Source organism: Temnothorax nylanderi, unplaced genomic scaffold (assembly GCF_030848795.1).
Source record: "Temnothorax nylanderi isolate EJ_2023f unplaced genomic scaffold, tnyl_v1.0 TNYL_tig0015_pilon, whole genome shotgun sequence".
NCBI lineage: Eukaryota > Metazoa > Arthropoda > Insecta > Hymenoptera > Formicidae > Temnothorax > Temnothorax nylanderi.
The window spans coordinates 1,710,426-1,735,853 of NW_027249077.1; the positions used below are offsets into that span (position 1 = coordinate 1,710,426).

A 25,428-nucleotide genomic window follows, 5' to 3' on the forward strand; every position below is an offset into this window, starting at 1 on the left:
CATCGCCACGTGGCTTCACGCGGAATGCTCAAGTGGCTTTGGCCGTCTTGGCTCTGCGAGACCTTTCTCTCCACGCCCACGCATTCGCTTGCTCGGTGTCTGTTACACCGCCGGTCGATGTTGTACACGTGCAATGTAAACGCTTCGTCACGACGAAGTCAGGGAAAATGGAAAAGAGAGATTCCTGGGCCCCCTCTTATCCGCTCATTGCGCCGCCCGTATTCGCCGAGAAGAGAAGGAATCAGACTTGCTCCGCGCTCGGCCGAGTTTCCTACGTTAGCACTGACTTAGCTCGCAGCATCTCACGAAACCAATGAAGTGAGTTCTTTCTCAGAACCGCGGGAGATAAAGTAGCGAACTTCTCTTCTAACTTGCAGGGATTGCTTGGTTTCACATCCAACGCTCCGCTCGCGCTTAAACACGTGGAGATATCTCGCTTTCGTTTCTCGCAGATGTATTTACTTCTTTTTACGTACAAAATTTTTGCAGACGTTATAAAAATTAAAATTCAACGGCATTATAATTCTAAATTACTACAGCAAGTGTTTTAGGCTGCCTGCTATCGTACATCTCGAAGCGAATTAATGCTTTGTTCTGCAATTTCTTCCAAGGAAAATTACGTTGCGGTAAAGTTTCCGTCCATAATGCTCTTTTCGTCGTTGCAACGAACGAGTTATCCCCTTCGGCAGCAGACAGCCTCGAGAAATGAGAACGGGAAGGGTGAAGCGGGTGGTGCGCGAAGTGGCAAGGGGTGTCGAGGGAGTGAGAGAAGGAAAAGCTTTGTGTTACAGCCCACAACAATGCCGGTGATGCAAGGGCCGTCCTCTCAAACGATAGTCAAGCTAGTGCACAATGGGCTGCAGTTTATCGGGCTTTTATTATTCCTCCTTCGAAATAACGCCACTTACCACGTATGTTGTACGTCCAAATATTTGGTTTTTATCGGCAAATATTAGAGCTTTTCATTCTCTAGTACTCTATATAGTGCATCGCTCTCCCGGTGTACGTCGCACAGTTTAGAGTAAATTTATTTTGCGTTTACCTTTTTTCAATTATATTTACTGTACCTGGTTATTATTTCTTATCTATAATTAACTATATCTATAATACATACTTATGTATATTGTATGAACTTCCTGTCTAAGATATTTTCGAATAATATTAATGAATCGCGACGAAATTGACACCCGTTCAAATACAACGGAGCATATATCGGAAGTTTAACTTGACAACGGAAAATTGACCGTATATACATCGCGTTCTCGTTTACTTTCTTTTTCCTTCTTAAGCGTGCACTTAGTTTCGCCCGTACTTCTCGAGCCGATCCGAGCGCGGAGTCTAGAGTTCTCAGCCCCGTAAATCCTTTAAGTGTCTCTCCGCTTTTACCACCCAACCCTCGGACCATAGATAGCGGGCCAGGGAGTTGGGCTGGTGGAGGAGGATGGTCGTGGAGGCGGACTACTTGCGCAGTAGTTGTACCATTTTTCTTTACGTACGTCCAGCCCGGCTTATCCCGTATCGTTTCCGCAGTGTAGTCGTTCTCTCACAATCAGAAGATTAGACGATAGTCATCTCGGTGATGAAGCCGCCCAGAGAAATAAAGTGAAGCCCTTGTTCACGACATGCGAGATTCTCTTCTCATGGCACGTTCTGATCTCATCGATGTCTGTATGACGCGTCCGAGTGTGCGTGAAAGTAAACGCGTCGGCACAAAATAGATTCGCGTGTACAACGTTGATGAATACACATGTATCGCAAGACGATTGATTGGCAAGATTGATCATTAAGGAATATAAATAAATAAGTAAATAACGGAACAGAAAACTCTGTTACTTTAATCATATATCGTTCGTGCAACTGTAATACATCGTAGTTTACGAAATGCACTGAAATACCAAAGTATCATTAAAATTACCTACTGTTATTTCAATAATCAAATATAATTTACGTTTTCAAAATTGTATGACAGATTTGATTGTCATTTAATTATCGTATTTATTGGATAAAAGATATACTCGAAATTTGTAATCGTTAATAAATTTATATTTAAAACCATTAAAGTTACATTCTTGATCGATATCTTATACATCGTTCAACGGTTTAACTTCAGTTCTCATAAATACCGCGGTAAGACCTCGTAATATAATCAGCGACCGAAAACTTTCGCGCGAGTTTGCACTATTTCAAAAGTTGAAGGATAGTCACTACCACAAACTACGTCCGGACCTCTGCATTAATTAAGGGCGCGAGTTTCTCGTTTGTGCAGGCGAGCGGGATGATTACTGGGTACCGATACAAAAGAAACGGTCTTTGAAGGGCCCTCTTGACGGCCGGGTCGTCGAGCGACTATCGCGGTAAGAAATAATTGTGACACCCGACTTGAACGTATTTAGTACCCGGGCGAACTATACACGTTTCTCCCGCGTGCTATTACATCGGGTTACTTTGTAGTCCTTGTCCTAACGACGCCGCTCGTTGATGGCGATGCTGATGCCAATGGTGGTGGTGGTGATGCCGCTGCTGCTACTGCTGCTGGCGGACGCTCCGGGCGCCGTGATTGTAATATAGGTCAACGTTTACACAGCTGCCTTAAGCTGGATTTACTGAAGAGCTTTCGCCGTACTACGCCAACCGGAGCAAACTGGGACGGCAAATATATTTTTTATCGCACAGTCGTACACCGTGCTCCCCCCTTTCCTTCTGCTGGTTACATGCAGAAATGATTTCGCACGTGCGTACACATATGTGACTACGTATGTGAATGATTCTTCCATCTTTCTTATGATTATCCACGTAAATCGATCTAACTCTTCATTATCGTGTTCTTTTCCGTAAGTTGACATTTCGTTTGCAAGGTTTAACAATTTTTCAGTCTTAATCCTGTTTACTATTACCGACTTGAATTTCTTTTTCGACATAATTAACTTGATGTCAGTTTAAATTAGTTCAATATTATGTTTAATAAATATAATTTAATATTATGTTTGATAACGTTTTTAATATTATGGTTTAATTCTCGAATTAACAGTGCCTAGGTTGTTAGATTCGTCAATTAAAATAACATAATCGATAACCCATATTGTCCCGGTGAGCAAACTGATCTAATTATAGCCCTAGCCCTCAATAGAATCGAAGGCGAATAATGCTACTATCGCCTATGGCTGCACATTAACCATGGCTAAATATGTAATTATTTGGGGAGCAAGGCTTTTGGCACCGATAATGCGCGGATCAGAGATAAGATAAGAGTTGCAACGCGTCAATGTGCGTTGCTTTGAACATACGTCACGGTATACGCGAGCGGGGAAATGTGTCCGCAAACAGAACTTCGGTTTCGTCTTCAAAGGCGTCTCCGCAGCCTCAGTTTGCACTACCGACGCTTAGTTTGTCTCGCGGTCTCGCGATCTCCTTGCGAGTCTCACGAGATGGATTGGACCACCCACCGAGTGGCGGAGCGTACGTGCATTTGCTAAGTGATTAATCCTACTTTCTGAAACCGGGTCACGATATATTTAAGAACTCTCATGCCGCGATATTTTCTTTGAATTAAATACTGCACGGACGTAAAAATACCGTAAATACCGCAGATAAATATTAACATGTAAAAATGTAGGTATATACATATGTAGGTATTAGGTATATATAAAATGCTTTCGCGTATTGATTACTTTGAAATTATTTTTAATGATAGATTCTTTAATGAGTTTGACTGAAGTTGAATCACCTATTTTGCACAAATACTTCAGAAGGGGGATTAATGAATCATATGAGTTTATGAATTATGCGAGTTAATAAATAATACTCCGCTGGATGCGTCTCGCTATTAAATGCAAACCTCCGTTAATATAAGTGTTTAAATTGAGGTACATTTGTCAACCGTATATGATCGATAATGTACGTAAATAACGAGATACTAATGATGATCTGTGTTCATCGGTTTTTTTTTACACGCGAACGATTTTAATCTTAAGTTATTTACATCCTCGGAATTGGTATTTAAAAGATGTAATAAGTAATGTATTTATTATAATATATGTAGGCACATGGGTAATTTCACGTTTTTAACTTCTCTTACGACAGGACTGAAACATGTCTTTACTATTTGAAAGATTATTTCAACTTTATTTTAATTACGACGACATCAACATTCTAAAGAATATAGTTTTCCATTTTGCTGATTGCTAACTACAAATTGGAATATCTGCTGCATCTCCTATTTTCCTTTTTCCCCTTTCTTCGTACCACCAAGACATTGGTAATTCGAGGGGAAATGCGGACAGGCAGTGTCTCCGAGCGCTATTATCAGGTGGTGCATTCCCCGAGCTTGACTTCAATGCGGTAGCAGCAACGGGGAACGGTTTCTTTTCAGAACGTGCTATGAGAAATTTTAACTAGCAAAGTTTCCCGGGAGTGGCGCGAAAACGGGAACGTGCCAGGGATAAAGGGAACGCGGGGAATAGCCGGGATGAAGGAAGGAAAGAGCAGTTGACAACTTTTTAATCTCATTGAGATCTCATTGGACCCGCTCTCGTTGTTCCAACGGGGCGAAACTCCGGCTCGCGGCAAACAAATTTTGTTCCCAGCTACCCTCGGCAATCACACCAAGGTAAACGCACGTAGGTTTTTGTTCCACCGCTGATAATCACTAATAAATTTCAATCCTTTGTAATGTGAAGGTATTTTATTCTTACTGCTATGCTTGTAGCCACACACTGTTAAATTCGTAGTGCCAAATTATACTCAATTCGAACCATTTTTAACCATTTCTATATAGGTCACTACTGCTCCTACTCAATATGTCGTTAATTTAACTAAAATAATGATAACTTAACTAAACCAATGGAGTTAAAATAACACTGTTTTTTATTGAAATAATAAATTTTGACATACATGGCAGTTAAAAGTAACAAAATGTTATTTAACTCAAGATATTGGTTTAAATTTTATTCTTTAATATTCAACATTGCACGTTAATCGATCAACACATTTTGATAACACGGCAGAAAAGAAACACAATTAACGAGATAAATAAAAACTTGCATTGTTGATTCGTTAATTATTTTAATTATTGTATTACTTTTGGAGTTATTACGAAATAATACGAGAATATACAATTCAATCTTTTATGCCATAGAAAACGTTCGCTGTTAACTCAGTTACTTACTTTAACCGCTAACTAAACTATATAGTCACTTTTCGACGATCGTGAAAATGCAAAGAATATCATGGATCATCACGCTTTGTCGTATGTATGGCGCGAAAAGACGACGAAATGTGAAAATACATGCGACTTTGGCGGGAATGGCGGTCGTTGCTCTCGTTGGTTACCGCGAGCAAGGAAGTGAACGGAATTGGATGCGAAGTAACTCTAACCCGGGGAGAAAAGGGCGCCGGGAGAAAACGGAGACTTTCATATTTCCACTTTTCGTCCCTTTCTCGCACTTTCGCGTGCGAGATCTCGTTTCTCGAATTTCCAATGTTTAGAACCGCGCGCTTTTGCCGGAATGCGCGAACATAATGTGAGTGTAGATGAGACACGTATTGGTAACGTGGTCGATATGACATGCATTGGAGAGACAAATTAAACAATATAATTTTTATATTTATACGGGCTCTTATATTCAATATCTCAGACTTTTGTTTTGGAATTTGCGTTGTATAATTATATTGTACTTTTCTAATCTCTAATCTAATTCAGTTTTTCCTTAGTAAAATTGTAAAGTTTAATTAAATTAATATTATTAAGCACAAAAGATTTAGCCTGTATAAGGCGTAGATATTTCTATGTATTTGTGTTATTCACATGTCGGTCGAGTTCACTTATATTGTTTAATTAGATTAATTTTATGCAAGAAGTATATATTTATACATTATAGTTATATTGTAGTATTGATAATAAATGAAGGATGTTAAAACCGATCTTACGTGACTATAGAGAAACAAACATAGAGTCATTCACTGATCACTTGTTCTGCGTGATGTAAATAAAATACAGATGGTACGGACTGCCAACTGAAAACTAGAATGAGAAAATAAATCATCGCGGGGATATGATTAAACGCGCAAGTTGGCCCGGAAGCGATAGAAATCACTTTGGACGATACGTCGGCCGTTTGGAGGGAACATTCGATGCGAAAATCGATACGGCGGGAGAGTCGCTCGATTTAGACTGATATCGGTGTGGAGGATAATATATGGTAAAGCCCAACGAGTACGAGCACGCATAAACGATAAGCCCACTCTGTTCCTATCTGACTGTTTGCATCGGATGCGTGTCGTCTCTCTATCGCGTGTATGCGCGAGTCGTGGTCTGTAACGCGATTTACATACCAATTACAGTCCCTCGCTCTTTCTCTCTTTCTCTCTCTCTTTTTTCCTCTGTCCGATCTTCAAAACGGCGCATGGCAATAAAATCTCTGCGAAACATCGCGCACAATCAATTTGTTTAAGTCTCTATAACATTGTAGAAAGATGGATTCTTCAATGTATAGAACCAATAACAAAGAAATTTTGGAAAAAGATAGTATTTTTATTGATATACTTACTTTTTGTTAGTATAATATAATTTTCGATAACTGTAAAAAATGCGTTTATTTTATATAAGTGCTTTTGAATTACTATTTCGAGTTTTAGAGTCCTTAATCTAAGCGTTTGCCTGCAAATATAAAGTTCTTCTTTCCTAAGAAAAAATATAATTTCGCGACAGCCGAATGTTCTTCCTCTTATTTTTTCGAAGCGATCGTCTGCTGAAACATACGTACGAATGTTATGCAAATGCGAACTAAGTATTCCCGTTCGAGAGATTTTCTAAGGGACTCTTTTTACCGGTGGTAATGGTATGCGAGACGATCCCTGAGGCTCGTTCATGTATCATTCATGCGTCAGTTTCCGTAGGCGTTACTCAGCCCGACGAAATGTGAAGTCCGCAAGTTCACATCGTTCTTCGGGCGGTGACTATTTCAGATCATATTACAGTTATATTTTAGACTATTTTAGTACATATATCACAATTGATTTTAATTTAATGCGATCATTTAAATTCCGACTCTAACAGGTTTGCAATATATACAATCTCTCAGTTCTTATTTATATTTTATAAACACGTGATCAGAAGAATTTAGTTGTTATTTTTTATACGCGTTGGAATAACCTATTATTTTTAAGAAAAATATTTATGATACGTTTACGATATAATATTAGCAATAAAAGTTAGGCTTAGTGTATTAATTAAGATGGTTTTGCTCATATAATTTACAATACTCGTAAATTATGTGATCAATGCTCTTAATCGAACAAAATCAATATCGTATCGGTTATTTTTTCGGTCTGTTGAAGTACAAGCGCGTTAACTATTCGATTGATCGTCATCGTCCACTTCGTTGTCAGTGGCGAGAGATGCACGCATCGAAGAGTCGGGGCAATCCGTTGCCTCGATTCACCGTGACACAAAAATACGGTATAAGAAAGTGAGAAAAGATCGAGGAATCAGCGACGCGGAGGAGTATCGATGGTATTTTGGTCACGTACAGAGATAGGTGAGCGCCACGCCGCGCTGGTACGATAGGCCGCGACACTGGATAATAGACTACATACCGCATTATGTACACGTACCTGCTCTGTAACATTATATACCTTTAACGCCCCCGCAGGAATTATTATTGCATTCGAAAGTTTCCATTCGGGGATCATCCGGCCATAAAGACCGCTCGCGAATTGCCGTCATTCTTGTAGCCGCGATGCAGTTGGAATATGTGAGCCTGCTGAGACGAAACTTGATTTCCTACAGCCCGAAAAGTACGATTCAGCAATCGCCATGGGTGTTTGTGACTCTGCGTCGCAAGCCAAAAGCGGGATATGATGTGGAATAATGTGGATAGAAATGATCGAAGAACATATTTTTTTCGTGAGAAACGCGTTCAGAAAGCGCTTTAAACAGTAAGTTTCAAAAGTAAATGTAAAAGCAAATTTTCATTAAGCAAAAATTGACTTTAAATTTATTATATTTACAATTTTTAACTTATATGTATATAGCGACATGAGAGAAAATATTGTACTTTCAACATTTTTCTACTTGAGATTTTTGGCATCGAGACTTGTTTAGACAGAATCTCTTTCACTATTTACTTTATTGACTGTGCTAGGAGAACAGCGGACGGATTTCATTAACTTAATAGTCGTGACCGTCGATGGATTGAGTATTCGATCATCCGATGCAATTTATGTTTCCACGTCTTGGTCTTATGCATCCTACGAGAAACTTACTCCGACTTTAACGGTGATAATTTACGAAAGTGCGCTGCTTCTAGAGTGGGTGGAATTAAATATGTCCGGGGACCGAAATCCGTTTCGGAGCAATGTCGTACGCGTGGCAACTTCCCGATAAGCCGAAGATCGTTTTAACTTCTTTAACCGAGAGATTGAATTTTCACCCTACCTCTATCTCTTCCCCTTTTCCTCATTGCTTTCTTTTTTGTTTTTTTTTTAATTATTTATATACAGGGTGTTCCTTTGTTATTATCTCTATATGGTTTCTTTAATTAATTTGGAAACATTTTTTACATCAATAATGGAGATATCTTTTGTATCAATAATCTTTTGATTACAAAACAACGTTAATCTTCAGCATGTAAATTAGTAACAAAACAGATTTAACTATTAATATGTAATATTGAAAATTGAAAATTGATAATTTCTGGAAAAAGAAAAAATTTCTGGATAATCGGTAAAATTTTATTTGATAAAAACTCCTATATCCGTAGCAGAGAGAAACTGCATGACTTCTGTGAGATATCTAGTATATATACACTTTTCTCTCTTTTTACGCTTTTCTGTTCGCGTAGAAACGCTCCTGGAACTTTCGGGGAAAGGTATACTACCATTGTTATCCCGCCGCTCAGCGAAATTCCCTCGAAAATCACGGCGAATCGCGGATTTACGTCACCGAGAGCGAAGGAAAGGAAATGACCGGTTGAGGCAATAGAATGACTTCCCCTTGAACGTTCTATCTTTATCTGGTTTATTTGCGCTGAGATAGGTTCATCGCGTTCGTGCGAATGTTTATTCTGGTCGAACGATGTTCGATATGCGATATGTAGAAATATGGCTAGCGGAAGTCTATTTTCGCGATGTTCGATCGGCCTAACGCGTTACAATAGCCTCGTTTTCTCGTTTCTATTAATAGCGTATTTTTTTAGCACGAAAATCACACGTGCGACGAGAAGGCAAGAGTTAATGTTATTAACAATGAATTTGAAAAACTAGACACTAAGTTCACATACAATTCTTTACCACTGCAAACATTTTGCACACGTTGTAACGAATATTAGCATTACCGTAGCGTTTATGTAACATGATTTGTAACCTCACACCACGTGAGTGACATACTCATTGATTAACATTAATATGTCGTTATTAATTATGCGATGACTGTACGACGATTAATACGCTACGAACGGAACAAATAGCATTATTGCTGTTTGTACTTTGGTCTAGACAGTTGTAATTAATTTATTTTGACTATTCTGAAATGTGACTAGCTCCACCCGGTGAATTATCGGAGTTATAATTATCGCTTCCTCTGTTAATCCGCACGCTTCCATGATTTATTAGTGTCGTCGTTAAATTACTTATTCAAAGTCGTTAAACAAAACGTATTTCGCAGCGATGAAACAACGTCATCGTGTTTAACCGCGTATATACGTAATTCGCGGCAATTATAACGGAAAGACAGGATGTCAGGTACCGGACCGCTGAACGCGTGGACGTGAAAGGAGCCCGGCCAATTATTTTATGACCGCGCTCAGCGAAATATCGAGAAGGAGGAATCGCAGCGGAGGATCTTTGTGGATCGAGAAGCTAACGGATGGGGTAGAGGGAAGTAAGAAACGAGTTACCGGACCGTGGTCGGCCTCGAACATTTCACATACACACGTACGTGCACGTATACATAAAGGTATAATTGCCCGCGGGCTGCAGACGGTCGGCGAAAGAGGAGAGAAAACTTCCTCGATCCGTTCCGGTCCCGCATTGGACGAGGGCTTCGCCTGCCGAGTTTTTCAGAATTTCATTGCCCGTTCCATTGTCCGAGCCGCCAACAATGGCGCGCAGTGCAATTCGGGAAGGATTTCCTTTACCTTACGTATACCCTATATCACAGCATCCTTCGTGAACCGACAACGGCGAGATAGTACATACCGCGCTTCGTCGCGTTCAAGTTTTTGCTTTTCAATCCGCCCATATCGCTTGCGTGCTCGCAAAGCACGTTGCCGCGATAATCGCGTGTGTGCTGACGCACAATTTAATGCGTTATCGATTAACCGGCGCCCATCGCTCGTGCACGTAACGTTATAGCTGTGACGTGTAACAGGAACGAGGCGGAAAAATGAAAATCACGCGCGAGAAACCTGTGCTGCGTTTATTTGCAGTGCGGCGAAGGCGTTCGACGAATATATATTCGTAGCGATATTTACATGCAAAAATTATTCCGTAGCGAAAGGTTGAATCAACGAACGGAATTAGGTGCGCGAATTTACGTGGAAGTAAAAACAAGTTGTTGCTCAAACGAAATTTCTCGCAATATTAAGGAAAAGCTCATTATTTTGAACGTTTAGAAAAATGTGAAAATTTCATGACATATTTAATTAATTTTAGGAAAAGAGTTTGTCGCCTCAAATTAATGACGATGTGGTCATCGACGGTTTTCTCGGACGTTTTATTTCCACCCTAGGTGGGCGGAGTATTCTGTAAGAAGAAAACTATATTTTCGGTTCTTGATAACGCAGAAGGAGGTCGAGCACAGATGCTCGTGACGCAAAGTATGTTTTACCCGCGATAGCGTTTAACAGCCTTCTGTGTTACGTGGTGTAAGCAGTGGATACAGCAACTCAAGGAAGATAATATTCCTTTCTTGATAAACAACCAGCGGCAACAATTTCTTGAATAAATGAAATAACGAACGTTCGTTTAATAAAGCGGAATATGGCGCGGATATAATATGAAATATCGTTCATTTCCCTGGTATTATTAGACACTCTAATATTTAATCAACAATTTAGTGTGACTTTTTACTTGCAAGTTTTTAAATAGAGGAACTTTATTTTAATATTGAGAGAAAATAAGAAAATATTTTAGAAAGGCAACATTTTTTCTACTAAATGCCTTCGATCTATTCTGATTCCTATACGACGGAAAAGACATTAATAATCGGAATAATAGATAACGAATTCCGAGTGATGCGAGCGTATTTTCAGATCGATTATGCTAAGTACGATGCTAAAAAAAAAGAGAGATCCGAGGTTCTATTAAGAATGAACTTTAGGATCGCGTTAAAATATCGTTCCACCGCTTCGTTCCCGAGTGCGCCACGTAATCTCCGAGGTATATTACGACACTCGTGGATTAAAAGGAAGGAGCCTTTAACCGGGCATTAATCAGCGCGAGCTGTCAGGCTCTTCGCGGCTCTCGGAGCGGAGTCGAAGCGGAGTCGAAGCGAGAGCGATTTATTCGTGCCGTTGCGCAGCTAATAAAAATGCAATTAAAGGATGGATAATGTGTTATACTGCTATTGTCAGCGGCGGCGGCGACAGCAGCGCCTATAAAGGGAACAAAGAGAGGAGCAGGGGAGAAGAATTAACCCAGTTGCGGAAAATAATACCAGCGAGAAGATCTATTCTCGCGAGCTGTTCTCGCCGGACAACGTTCAGCTCGGAATCGGCCACGTGTTTCCGTCCCGCCACCCGCCGTCTAATAAAGGCCGGTCTCGCGCACATTCTCTCCTTCTCTTCCCTTCGCGGCTTCGTCGCCGTTTCGTACTCGTGTTCGTTCGGGAGTGGCTATTAAAATCACAGAGAGAATCAACCACAACCGACTCGCATGATGACGAAGCTCCCTAATGGCGGCCCGTTAAATTGAAAGTCTCGCGAATAGTGTATGCGAAATAAAAGGGTTTTTTTTTAATTGCAACGGTAAAAACGCAAGGGCTATGTTGCAAGATATATGTTTAATGAATTTGGAATTTGTAGAAATATTTCTACAGAGGAAAAGTCAGTGCAATCTCTTGCTTGTATTCTCCAATAATTAATAAAGCATTATAATTGCATTGAAATAAGAACTGAATATTTGACGATCATTATTTTAGCGAGCGTATCTTGGTCGAGTAATTGATACGAAATCGCCAAGAACTGGCCTGTCAAGAAGAGAATAATGAAATTGCGCAATGATCGGAGAATCGCGACGAGGAAATGGCGATCGCGCGGGGACGCGTGTACGCGATGCGGGGGTGATATTACACGCCCCCTTCTACCGAAGTACGTTTTCCGCGAGCCATTGTGCGGTATCGATTACCGATGTCCGTCGTATTTAGTCGACTGAGGCCCGCAGTTTCCTCGGCAGGCTGGTGCGCTATTTTCTGTTCATTGCTCGTCTTATCGCGCGCTCAGCCTCTCTCTTTCGCGTTCCCCGTTTATCTCTTTCTCTCTCTCTCTCTCTTTCTCTTCCGTTGAGACCGAGCAGGTTCAAATTGTTTGCATTGTACGGATCCTCCCGATGATATTAGCCATTATATTAAACTCCGCGCGGAACCGAGAGTCGAAAGATAGTGGAACGGGAGAACTCTCCAGCGCCGGCAGCTGGGCGAGAGATATACTTCCGTCCGTCCCATTCTTAACTTCTTCTCCTTCTGTTTCCGTTCCCCGGAGCATTCTCCTGATATTTCTGCTCGCCCTAAGTCCCATGCACGCCTTGCGAAGAACGCCCGAGTGGTAATACACGCCGAGACGACGTCGCCGGATGTTTACCAAAGTCGGCGAGTTAGTTCATTTAGCCTTTTGCAATCGGATCAACTCCTGTTGTCTATCGACACGCGGGAGTCGCCCTTCGATCGAGGATTGTAAATTTGAAATGGAGTTCCGTTGTAATACACGGCAATGTTTATTCTAGAAATATACGCTGCGTCAAGTTTACTCAAGTTTCATGCATTTTCAACATCAGCTTTCGGATGCGTCACGTGTATTTGATACGGTTTCAATATGCGGATTTTATTAAGCTGCCACACGAAAAGGAAATATATCCTATTTTTTTTATTTTCTTTTATTATAAAAATAATTTTTCTATGCATTTAGAATACGCTCCCGTCTTCTCTTGTGTTTAGTCATATTTATATTTTACTATTATAAAGTTTTATGGATATCAAGCTCGAAGAAAGAATTTGTTTGCTTTTTCAAATAATTATAATCGCATTCGGTCAACTTGGATTATTCTTTTCTGTAATTCGCGATAAATTATATTTTTCATACGTTTCTGTGGTGCGAGGCAAACAATGGAATTCATAAATTTAGATTAGCACACACAAAGATAAAAAGTGCGCTGTGAGTAAACTCAAAGATGTGCATAACTCATTTCGCGGAAGCTACTTACCCGCCAGTTTATCTGCCCGTTGCACAATTACGAAACGCGAACGTGTACCGTCCGTGCGATGATGTACACCCTCCCGCGCGTATAGTTCGTTGTACTAGCCATATTGCTCCATAAATACTGAGGAAGGATATCTTCCGACGAGTCTTTCGCGGGGATTGGGAGAGAAGGGCGGATATTTTCGAATATTATTCGCAGAAGGTGCATCCAAACATTTCGGTTACAAATGGGTTTCATAAAAATAAAACTCATTTTTCTTATCCTTATAGTTTATTTATACGATTAAATGTCTAATTGTACATATGATGATCACAATTATTAATTAACGCTAGACTAGAAATATATCAAAGAAATTTTTCAAACAATCTTCTGAAACAAAAGATTAAAACATCTGTATCTGTGTAAATATACTGTATAAGGTATCCCATAATATTTGATGAATAACATGTGATGAATAACGTATGATGAATAACATATGATGAATAACATTTGATGATTAATGAATAACATATCTTGAATTAATAGCATATTTTTAATAATTAATGCTATCAGTGTCAGGATATCTGACGTAGTCAGATCTCCTGAACAGTATCAGGATTGTTGTTTTCAGTCAATCTCTGAATTTTCTACTCAAGTATCGTGCAGTGTTGGGGATGTATTCTGCATATTACCTATGACCTTACTAAAAAGGCTAATGATGGTCTTATATTTTTACAGTTTAGCATTGCTCGTTAAACATGCTCAGTTAAAAGATTTACCGTGTGTAGTACAAACAATTTTTTCTGTTTAATGGAAATAAATTCATTCTCGCGGTGGTTTTACGGCGACTTCGTCATACGAAGGGCAGTATTCAGACAAGGTCGGCTGCCAGATGGTAGTAATCGCAAGAGGAGCGATGAGAGATCTATCGTCGTGAAAGATACGCGACTTCTCTCTCTCTCTCTCTCTCTCTCTCTCTCTCTCTCTCTCTCTTTAAAGCTGGCAGCCACGCTTTATTGCTCGCGTGCACGTCCACGGAAATGCATTTGGTAGTGCCGCGCGTATCCCACGCTGTAAATCAAACACTACAGACCATTAGGGCGGCCCATAACTCGCCGATATCTCGAGGACCGCCAGCTTATTATATCCTGCATATATAATTCGGCGAAGTGTGGGCATCCGTTCCGGTAGCGGAGCGTGTACCGCGCGATGGATGGATGGATCGACCGTGGCGGCGCGGCATAATTGATCGGGCGCGCGAGCTATCGATTGGACGCCCGATTGATCCCGTATGATCGACGTCGTCGTTCGCGATTCATTATTCAGCCGCAGGAGGTTACTGCGCGATCATCGTAATTGATTTTAATGCCTGAAAATTTCAACGCCAACGGCAGATTATATCCGCCAGCGCGTAATTAATGATACACCCGCTACGGGTACGTAAAACGAATGCGTATAACCGATAAATGTGCCGACTCGCAAATGATGTGAAGCTGTCCGAATTAAAGAAAGTTCAATAATTCCACTTTTATGAGGTTAAAATATTTCAGGTGGAAACAGTCATAAAAGCGGTAAACGAAGTCGTGCTTTCGTCGAAAATAAAGGTATTCTCTGAACTTACAAATTGGATCGCCTGATCACGAGTATTTTCTTAGAGTATTTGTTTAACATTTGTGCAATATGCGGATGCACGTTTATATAATCAAGTTTCTCAAGGCGGTCTTCAAATTACGTACGAAATAGAAAGGTATCAGGCATAGTCTTGAGCGTTTCGAGCGTTGGTCGATCAGATGCAAGTGGCTCGATAATGAGGACGATGAAATAAAATAAGCTGGTTTAGTTGACGCCAAAGATGCAGCCATACACGCATGGCAACACATATATAGGACTTTCAGTTTTTATGAAGTGTCTTCGGGATATTTCAGGAATTTCGATGCAGTCGATATCGATTTCAACAAAAAGTTGGCTCACGGCAAACATGATAAAAAATTCATCGCACGCGCCGGGGATTGAATACAAATATATATTTTAGATATAGTTTTGTAATATCTTTTCTGTTAAGCGTACATTTCTACGTTGTCTGTCTTTGCTCAGTAATTTCTAATCAATTTATTGGCAATAATTGATGTGATTAATCAACGTTCGTAGCACGGCACGTTCTCAATATATCATTTTACAGCTCCTAAAATATCGCTAATAGATACTTATTTTGAAATGTTAGAAATTTATGAAGTCTCTCCGAATGCTAGCATTTAGTAGAGAATAATAAATTTCGCAGTGCCTTTAAAATCGTTGCTGTCGAACAACGGGATAGAGCTTCCGACAAGTGATATATGTTTGCGAAAATGACAAACACGCCGGCGCCGTTAAAATCCAGCGCGCCACGTTCCTCCTTCCGAGATACGTTGTACATTCGGCCCCAGCTGCGCTCATATGTAACCTGTAATAGAATAGTTGTTGCTATTTTTGTGCGCGCTACACCGTACACAGGAGAACGGAGATCTTTTGATCAACTCGAAACCTCAAACACGATCCCGCTCTTAAATGCAAGCGCGGATATGCCACGTCAAACGCACACGTGCGTCGACAGAGCAGTCGTTTCGAGTATGTGGGCCCTACGCCTTCTGCTCCTATTCAGACTTTATGAAAATTTTGCACCTTTTAAAAGATAAATTTTCATTATTTTTATGCATTATTATGCTATATAAGATATTTCAATCTCTTATAGCTGTGAGTATCCCGATGAGGGAAATCTTTAAATACACGCCGCAAATCGCTGGCCAATTCGTGAGAATCAACATCAGATCGCTCAAAAATTTTTTCAGAAGAAATTTAATTAAAATTCGAATGGGCTTTGTATTCTTTGCGTTCATTCGATCGGAATTTAGGAGTGCTTCCGACGTAATACGTCGTACATGCACATGCTCGGGCGCTCTCTCACGTTTCTCTTTCTGTTCTTCTGCTTGCCGTGTTATGCAATGCGCCGTTCGAAAATAGAAGAAGGTTCCAACGACGACGACGACGACCGCGACGAGAAGTGACACGCTATGCCTTCTCGGAATTGGACGAGAACTAGACGCCTCATCTCGTAGCACGTGCTACGTAGATTTGTCCGTTTCGATACCCCCTTTTTTTACGGCGTGTTTTACGAGGGACTATTTCGATAGACGGGTCGGCGAATATTACACTTTTCTTACGGGCTGCGCGATATGCAAAATATCCAGTAGAATTAATACATTCCGTCGCAATGATCATAACTGGAAATGGAAAATGAATGGAAATCGTCACAATGTGGCTTCCCATATTGCATGACGCATTGTTCGACGACACCCGATATTAAATTAAAGGGCCCCCGGTAATTGGATCCTCGTCATGTTACACACGGACTCGCCTGCAGCTTGAACTGCGTGTGTTATTCTGTTACATTTACTTATATATACGACTGAAACGGGCAGTCCTAACGAAAGTTTGTTATAGTGCGTGGGTATAGCGACTGAATGACAATCAAGCAAAATATTAACGAACGCGCAAATTAATAACGTTCGTGCTGTAAACGAGACGATTGATAATTACCAAGTCCCATTGATGGTAACTCGGTTAATTATACGTTATAAATATTCGAGTTACACTCATTTGCTTGCCAATAGACACTAAATGCAAGCTATAAAACATTCACGCTCGCTCGTTTATTGCGCTACGTTATTAGCATCAACGTTTCTTGAAAGTATCATTAAAGCTTCCCTACACGAAGTGAACTATTCGTTCGCATAAAATCCTGAGAAAATTTGGGTAAAAAGTGATGTATAATTAATAAATAGTCGCAATAACATTCTTGATATTTTTCTGAATAACGAATTAACTTACTTTTATATAGATTTATTATAATTTGAAATCTGAAAGATATTTTCGAAGAACTCTGGGGAAAAAAAAACTTTGTTAAAACAAATATCATCTCTCATCTTTCTTTCTCTCATTTTTCAATGCCTCATATAATAATTATAAGATTTACTGTATAAAAATATTTTGTAGAATATATAGAAATTATATTAATTATATTTAATCAAATTGAAGATGAAATGAGGCCTAAATTTGTTATCGAATTAGTGAATAAATTAATCGTAGAACAATCATGTCGTTGCTATGAAATCACAGCCGATACGGCAAGACGAATGTTCGTTGGTAATTTGACCGGGATCGAATTGGGTATCGCAAACTGTAATTATCATAACGCTGAACTCATCATATCGGCGCTGTGAGTTATTGTCCCGCCGCGCCGAGTAAATGCTTCCTTTCCGAGCATAAGTAGATACTATTTCCATGCTAATAGCCAATTTCTGTACCGTCGCCGTTGCTCGCCCGAGCCGCGACCGTTTTCGATAAATCGCGATACGCGTGGCGGAAAGAAGCTCATCTATTTCCGGTCGGTTTATAAGCCAGCAAATTTACGACTTTGTCGCCACGTCACTCCGATATAATTTAGCACGCGAATGCGCCAGATACGTCGACATTACGCAAACCCCCGAACTCGTACTCGCGCTAATTAATAATGCGCTTTATATCGACAATCGTTATCGGCAAATGCGGCACTTTGCGAACAACAGTCTTGCAAATTCACGATGTTGATGTGGTATCGAATGCACGATATATGCATTCGAATGTTTTGAAATACAAGCTCGCATCGCGCTTAATTCCGGAGCAACGCTAAACAAGCTCGGGCTGGCTGAAAGCATATTTTGATACGTAAAGGTAAAAGCATATTTTTGTTTTCGGGCGCTGCTACGTATTTCGAATGCTGCTGTATAGCTTCAACACTGCTGTATAGAGCATGTATGCTTGAAAACATATAAACATATTTCGAAATTCATCGTGTAATTTGCAGCGTGGGTGATCGTCAGACCAATGGTCTTCGTACCATTGTATCAAAAGTTTTATGTAGTTCGACGATCGATATCTGGTTTGACAACGTATTTCTCTAATATACAACAAGATGATGCAATAATCACAATATGGTAAATATGTTAAAATAATAATCAATCGTAATCGTCTCCCGCTTAATCCCGCTCTAACGTGAAATTCTATACAAATGTATCCTAATGCAAGATTTAGCGGATTTGCCGTCGCATTAGATACAATTAATAAATGACACGATATATCGCGGTTACTATCGGTGAGCATTTTGCCCAACACGCACATTTTATGCGATGGAGTAAAACCGCGCTTTATAGGTACACCGCAGCGCGTTTCGAAATATCACGATGCCGGGCTTAGTCCGGCGAATAAATTCGGAAAGGGTAAAAGCATATTTTAGCCGATGCCGAATGTCGCCTGTTACAGTTTCGATTCGGTCGAGAGTCGAGAGTCGCTCGTCGATGAAACGATGAACGGGGGTTAAAAAGGGGAACGAGCAGTGTGCGGGAGGACTCGCGCGAGCGATGGGAATCCAATGTTTACCGGCGGAGAAATTAAACTGAAGCTTGTGTCAATACCGTTCTCGGCTTTCGTCACAGTCCCCCCCCCCCCCCTGCACCGTGTACACCTATGTTTTACCTTTTTAAATCCCCCGTGGATTCGGAAAGCTTTTTTTTCCACCCCCAAAGTATCGTCATCGTGCGCTGTTATTCGTAATCGGACAACCGACTGGCAACCGTGCGCAATAATCCGCGCGAGTATAAATTATATCTAACTACCAGCAACATATTTATGATTTATCAGCGAAAGCCGATTCAGTTTGTCAACGATGCTGCGGCACGTGGTTATGCCGTTGTTATATTAGTTGGCAAACATTTTTGTGAGGTTTGATATTATGATAGGGATAAAAATAAAAAGTGTATTAATGTTAGGTGGCGCAGTATTTTATTGCATTAAAATTTTTATGGTGATACTGTGTCGGTAAACGAAATATTTTCACTTGAATAAATGAATGCGAATGTTGCGGATTAACGCATGGCTTACTCCTGTACAAAGATAACTTTTCAAATGCAATTTTTATATAATTTTCATACAAGTCTGATACAATTTAATATCTCAGATTACGTGCACGTCACTTAACAACGATATACAAAGTGCAGTATATAATTTTTACAGCAAAGCTTTACTGGATCCATGTGTTGCCTTAAAGATAAATTCGCTTCTTGGCTTACGTATTCGATTTTATCGCGAAAGTGCGGAAAGTCCCTGCTGGATTTTCAGTTTTTTCCCCACCATTTCCCGTGCATTTTCATCGGACCTTTTCAGATTATCGGTGACCCGCAAGCAGATCTCTTTGTGGCTGTTGCAGGGTCAGGGCACAATGGCGCTACAATACTATCGCATCGAGCCGTAAAACCATAGCTTTGGAAGTCGTAAAGCGATGCGAAACGCAGTATGCGTTGTGAATATTGCGTTTCACAGTCCGTATTCGATGAACTCGGTCTTTTGCCACAACTAAAGACCGTGGATAATTAGCAGATAGTTCGCTGCGTTGAAGTACAGAGAACGAAGCTTTCTATTCCGTTGAACATATAAAGAAAAATTTTGATTTAATTTTTATGGGTAGAATGGCTTTGAAAGCTCACGGCATTAGGATGACAATCTGCCTGTTACACGTGTTGTAGGATGCAATTGGGTAACAAAATTGTGAAAGCACAATCTGTTATCCTACTTTGGATTCTTAAAACAATTTCTTGGAATTAATTAATGATTTCACGAAAGTTAGAATTTAATATGTTAAGTCTAAATTTAGAAGAAATGTCATTTTAAGGAAAAGTTTATTCAAGAACGAAAAGTTAAATTATTAATTTTTTTCTATTTTTTGTATTATTTCTACTTTTAGCTTAATTCGTGAAAACCTTTATTAAGTCTAAATTTAGAAGAAATGTCATTTTAAGGAAAAGTTTATTCAAGAACGAAAAGTTAAATTATTAATTTTTTTCTATTTTTTGTATTATTTCTACTTTTAGCTTAATTCGTGAAAACCTTTATTTTCTACGTAGTTATTACTCAAATCTTAAATTTTTATCATGTTGAAATTACATTTCAAATTTTCGGCAATATCGTGCTGCTTTCCAAATGTACCAGCTGTCATGTGTTTGATATAATGCTAGTTATCGGTTATTATTATTATATTCAATTTCCATACATATCTTTTGTGTTCTTAAAATAATTTCAATCAAAATCCACTCGAAAATTTTCGTATAAAGCACGATCGATCTCGAAAAGATCAAAAGACCGCGAGTGAAAGGGGGAGGGGGGATTGAGCGTACAGTGTAAAAAGAACATGGCGGCAGAATAATTAAAAGTAATTAAAACTGTGTTGGTGGCGCTTTGCGGTAATCCAGCCCCGACAAATTCCATTTTGGACCCCGGCGTTGTTTGCTGCTGAGCGACCGACCGGAGCGAAACGCGCCACTCCGCTTTCCGATGCTTTCCGGCCATCCCTGTACGCCGCGCGCATGCACTGAAATTATTCGTCCTCGCGTGGAGAGCCATCGACGCTATTCGGCCGGAAACAGTCGATACAATTTAGATATTCAAGTCGAGCGCCGGGGCCTCATTGTTGCGCGCGATCGGGGAACGGAAAACCCGGAACGCTTCCGCGCACGGTCGGACGCACGCGGAAATTTCGTTTGAGCGTTAAATGCGGCTGTTAAATGTTGCGTGAGCGCGACAGGGAAATGCGCGACAGCGCCGCAGAATTTAGTAGTTTACGATTATCCCCGATATAATTAAGTTTTAAGGTGTGTCGGGTCTCTCGCTCCCTTCCTCGGGATTCAGTGAATGGATCTTATAGGAATAACTGCGCAAAAATTAATTATAATAATTATTCATGCGTTGCTCATCAGATCGAATTTGTCGCTGGTACTAGAAAGGTTTTTAATTTTCCTTTATATTTCGATAGAACATTGATATCGTTATTGCATGATATTGTGATTACGTCACGTGTGATATAAATAATTATTTATTCATGATAACTCAGTTTTATCTATACAAATTTTCTTTTTCGCGTTTGCTTTCTCATCTCGTGTAACTTATTTGAAGCGTAGGTACTGCAATTTGTTTTTTCGTTCCGCGTGGTTCCGTTCTTCTCGCGCCAAAACTTTCTAGGGTGGCACATTCGTTGCAAGGACGAGCGTCGTACGCGAAATCGATCCATTGTAGATCGAGAGAGGATCGCGCGTCTCGTACAATTTTCGCACGTATCCGTAATGCTGCGCTGCTCGCGAAAATCGAGCGACGCGGGCAGGCGCGCTAGAGTGAAGTGGAGTGGAGTGGTGTGGCGCGGAGTGCATGCGTGCGAGTTTTCGGCGGTAGGTAGGTAGAGATAGGTAGGCCACGTACGCATGTATGCACGTCGTGCGAAACGCGTAGAGCGAGCGTGTGCCGTGTGCGGATAGGAGAGTAGTAGCAGAATATAGTCTCGCGAATGGGTCGATAACGCGCAACTCTCTCGCTCATCGCGGAGTCGGCGATGCCACGCTGCCGCGGCCCCCCGTAAGCCGAGCTTTCCTCTCATTCCGTCGTAAGCCCGCAACTCTGGCACATCCACCCGCCGCCGCCGCCGCCGCCGCCGCCGCCGTCGTCGTAGTCGCCGCAGCCGCCACCGTCGTCGTCGTCGTCGTCGTCGTCGTCGTCGTCGTCGTCGTCGTCGTCGACGTAGTCGTTGCCGCTGCTACTTGCATCGAACGACCGACCGACCGACCGATCGCCCGACCGACCAAAACCGACCGACCACCCCGTGAAACCACCACCGACGCCGACGCCGCCGCCACCACCGCCGTCCCCACCGTCGCCACCTTCGTCCACCGCCGCGCGAGCAGCACTATCAGCAGCAACAGCAGGAATCAGGAGCAGTACCAGCGGCAGCAGCGGTTGTCACCTTGCGATCGCCGCCACGCTGCGCGAGAGTCGACCAATAACATCCGTGCTAATCACGAGAACAACGGAGCGGTTCGCTGTATCAGGAACAAAAGGACGGTCGAACGGAGCGGCGGTCTGTGAGGGTGGCGAATCTTCATCGCGAACTCTGTCTCCGAGAGCTCCGTGCGTTTCAGTGTCGATGGATGAGACGTTTCCCCAACGTGACTCTCAAGCAGTCTCTCGCGATACATCGCTAAAGTGATGAGGAATGTAATACGCGAATTCCATCCTCGAGAGCGAATCTTCTCTATTCGTGCTCCGGTCTTCGCGCTCCACTCAAGTCGTCGTTAACAGGTTGTCGTCACAAAGCTTCGCTCGTCGTTGGTATCGTCTGCTGTATTTTAGTACGAAGATTTAATCTTCGCTTAAGTGAAATCTGAATACTAAAAAATTCCTTCCGAGCTATTCTTGAATATTGTTTTTTTTAATGCGGGAATTCACCCTTCGCTTAAACCGAAATACACCGAGCTTAAATTTAACAAACGGTGAGCGAAGGTAAACAGTTCGCGAAATTGCTCGATCGTCAATATTATGACGGAATATCGAGTGAACTTATTTCGCGAGTGAGATGCTTCATTCGCGGCGGTTATTAGCGATTATTGCACGGTGCTTAGCCAGGTGATTGTGGCATTGAGGTGCAAGCGTGATGAGAGCCCATCATAAACGATCGGTGAGTTTCCGCCGGAGTTGAATATCGTTCCGATTTCCGTCTCGAAGCAAGCCAAGTTGATTGAATTGTGCGGTCGGATGGAGATTCGGAAGATGCCTCTCACCGAGTTAGCTTCTCAAGATTCGACACTCTCCCGGCCAGGCGAGCCGCTGTGCTTCACCATCGTGCGATTCGCCAGTTCGTGATTAAGATCTCAGATAAGATGCGGTCGGCGGTTTTTTTGGAGAAGAGTTCCAGTGATTTCGGCGGGATGTTCGGCCAGCGCGTGCGAATCGCTCGGGCTGGATAGTCGATTGGCCGGATCTTCTCGACCTCAGAGTGCTTCGTGAACGCGAATTCCGGTCCGAAGCGGCGCGGTGGCGTTTGCCGTTGGTATGCGGAACAGTCGGCGGTTCGTGCAAGAAAAAGCGTCGGTTTCCAGTCGATTCGCGGCGGCTTCGGATATCGCCGTCGTGTCGCGAGTGCGTCGTCAGTTAAATATTGGCAGTCGGCTGAAGCGATTCGCGTGAAATGCGATAGTTTCCGCGATCGACCGGATATTTTGACGGGGTCAGGCCGAAGTACAAAGCGGAAGTTCCTCGTCTGGTGTATTTCGCAATCACTCGAAGGTGATGTGCTATTATTGTGAGTCTTTTAATTTTCCGCTCTTCCGCAGATGAATGAATTTACCGTTTATCAGAGTGAATCACGATTCAGTGAATTTATCACACATCTGCCGACGAGTCATTGGATATTCGTCTTGAATACGTATTCTTTTTCTGGACCGCGAGAGTCTCGAGAGTTTTTAGTTAAACGGCCGTATCACGTATCCGTTTAATTCCCAGTTTTCCGATCCCAGTGTATGTCAGTGTCGTGCGTTATCTTAACGTCAAAACATTTTAGGCCAGTCCGATGCGAAAAATGAAAGTCCCGATCGTGAAGTAGATCGAACACGGAAGTACGATTTTCGGTAGAAATTACGCGTTCTCGTGTTCGCTATCGAATGACGATCGTGCGTGGTGTTGGTGCTTTTGTCGACGACAGCGAGAATCATCCACGAGTACGGTGATCGTGTGATCGTTACCGTCGTTTGTGACGCATTGAATTACCAAGGCACGAAACATTAGTGCCCCACGGGAAAATGAAGAGATCCTCTTCGTTCTTCACCTCAAGGTAGGACCCTATTTTAGGGAGCCGTTGGTGCATTTTAAACGAATGTAAAAGTTTCACGATGCCGTTAGTGATATATAGTAATCTCTTTGACTGTGTCTCAGTACGTTCTACTTTTGACAGTACTCCAATTTTAATTCTTAAGCGCCAACACTATTCTAAAGAATATTGGTTAATTATAATAGGATAATATATTATTATAGGATTTTATATTTTATCAGATGATTATGTAATCAATATAGAGTACAAATAATGCGTTGAGATTAAATACAGTTAATATGAAATTTATTTATGACAAGTAAAAAGACCAATCCATAAAATGGTACATATTTGTATTTGTAACAGGTTTCGATTTGCGTACAAAAAAATTAATTCTACAAAATTTTGTACATTAGATATCGAACCTTGGTCTATTTCTCAATTGCTTACATTAAGTTAAGCAGGTGTTAATTGTTATTCCAGCGAGAATCGGAATCGGAAATTGCACGTGCGAATACGAATACCGCGTTCGTCGACTGACGCATATTCTAAAAAGAGTTCGAACCCGCGAAATAAATGGCCGAGTGCGTTCTTCGAGGTGATTAATGTCTACGTCAACTAGCGTTCGGTCGCTATTCGTCTTGCACAATCGTTGGAATGCGGACGCCACAGAATTTAATCGTCCGCGAACAGTGGCGCGAGCGCAGGTCGCGTGAATTTCATCTTGTCTCGTGTAATTAGTCGACGGACGGGGCGATTTTGTTACTTATTTGTCAATTTATTTGTGAATATACCGTACGCGTGGACAAATCGCGTCTTTAACAAATGAGCGTGGCGCGCAAATTATACCGATCGATAATACTGTTAGTAATCCTCGAATGTCTACGTTCCGTTTTTCCTACGCTTCTGACAAGATCGTCACGGATGACTAAAAGATCAAAGTGTTATTCGAGAAAAACAACGTGAGAAGGGAAACGAGTGCTAGCCGAAGTAAAAATATTTGCTTTTAAACAAGAAACATTAGATTGCAAGCTTTTTCTCACTTCGGCACAATATAATAATTATGTTCTCGACGTCGTAACGCGCGACGGGTTTGTTTCTTGTGAATGTTACGTTAGCCCTGGATAGGTAAACATAGTCTTGACAAGTTTTGCTTTCAACGTTCTTCTAATCTTTCGGAAAAGATCTTCCTCTTTCCTAAGGCTAGCTGCTGAACGGGTAAACATCGATGTTGGCGATAGTATCGCCCTGCGTTTTCGTTGGTTTTACTGGCTCCGGTAATATTTCGTTTGAAAGCGATCGGCGAGGCGTGCCGTGTAAGTAGATGCTGAGAAAACAACGAGAAT

At 41.4% G+C, this 25,428-nt stretch overlaps 1 protein-coding gene across 6 annotated transcripts in view; it reads left to right on the plus strand.

Moving 5' to 3' along the window:
- LOC139768339 (uncharacterized) overlaps nt 1-25,428 on the plus strand; it is a 391,369-nt gene that overhangs the window by 89,441 nt on the left and 276,500 nt on the right. The window contains exon 1 of one of the 6 annotated variants that reach the window (XM_071698426.1): nt 22,055-24,106. The exons of the other annotated variants lie outside the window; for them this stretch is intronic. The gene's annotated coding sequence lies outside the window, so the exon portion shown is untranslated. Of the gene's footprint in view, nt 1-22,054; nt 24,107-25,428 lie in introns of those variants that run through there. 6 annotated transcript variants of the gene reach the window in all.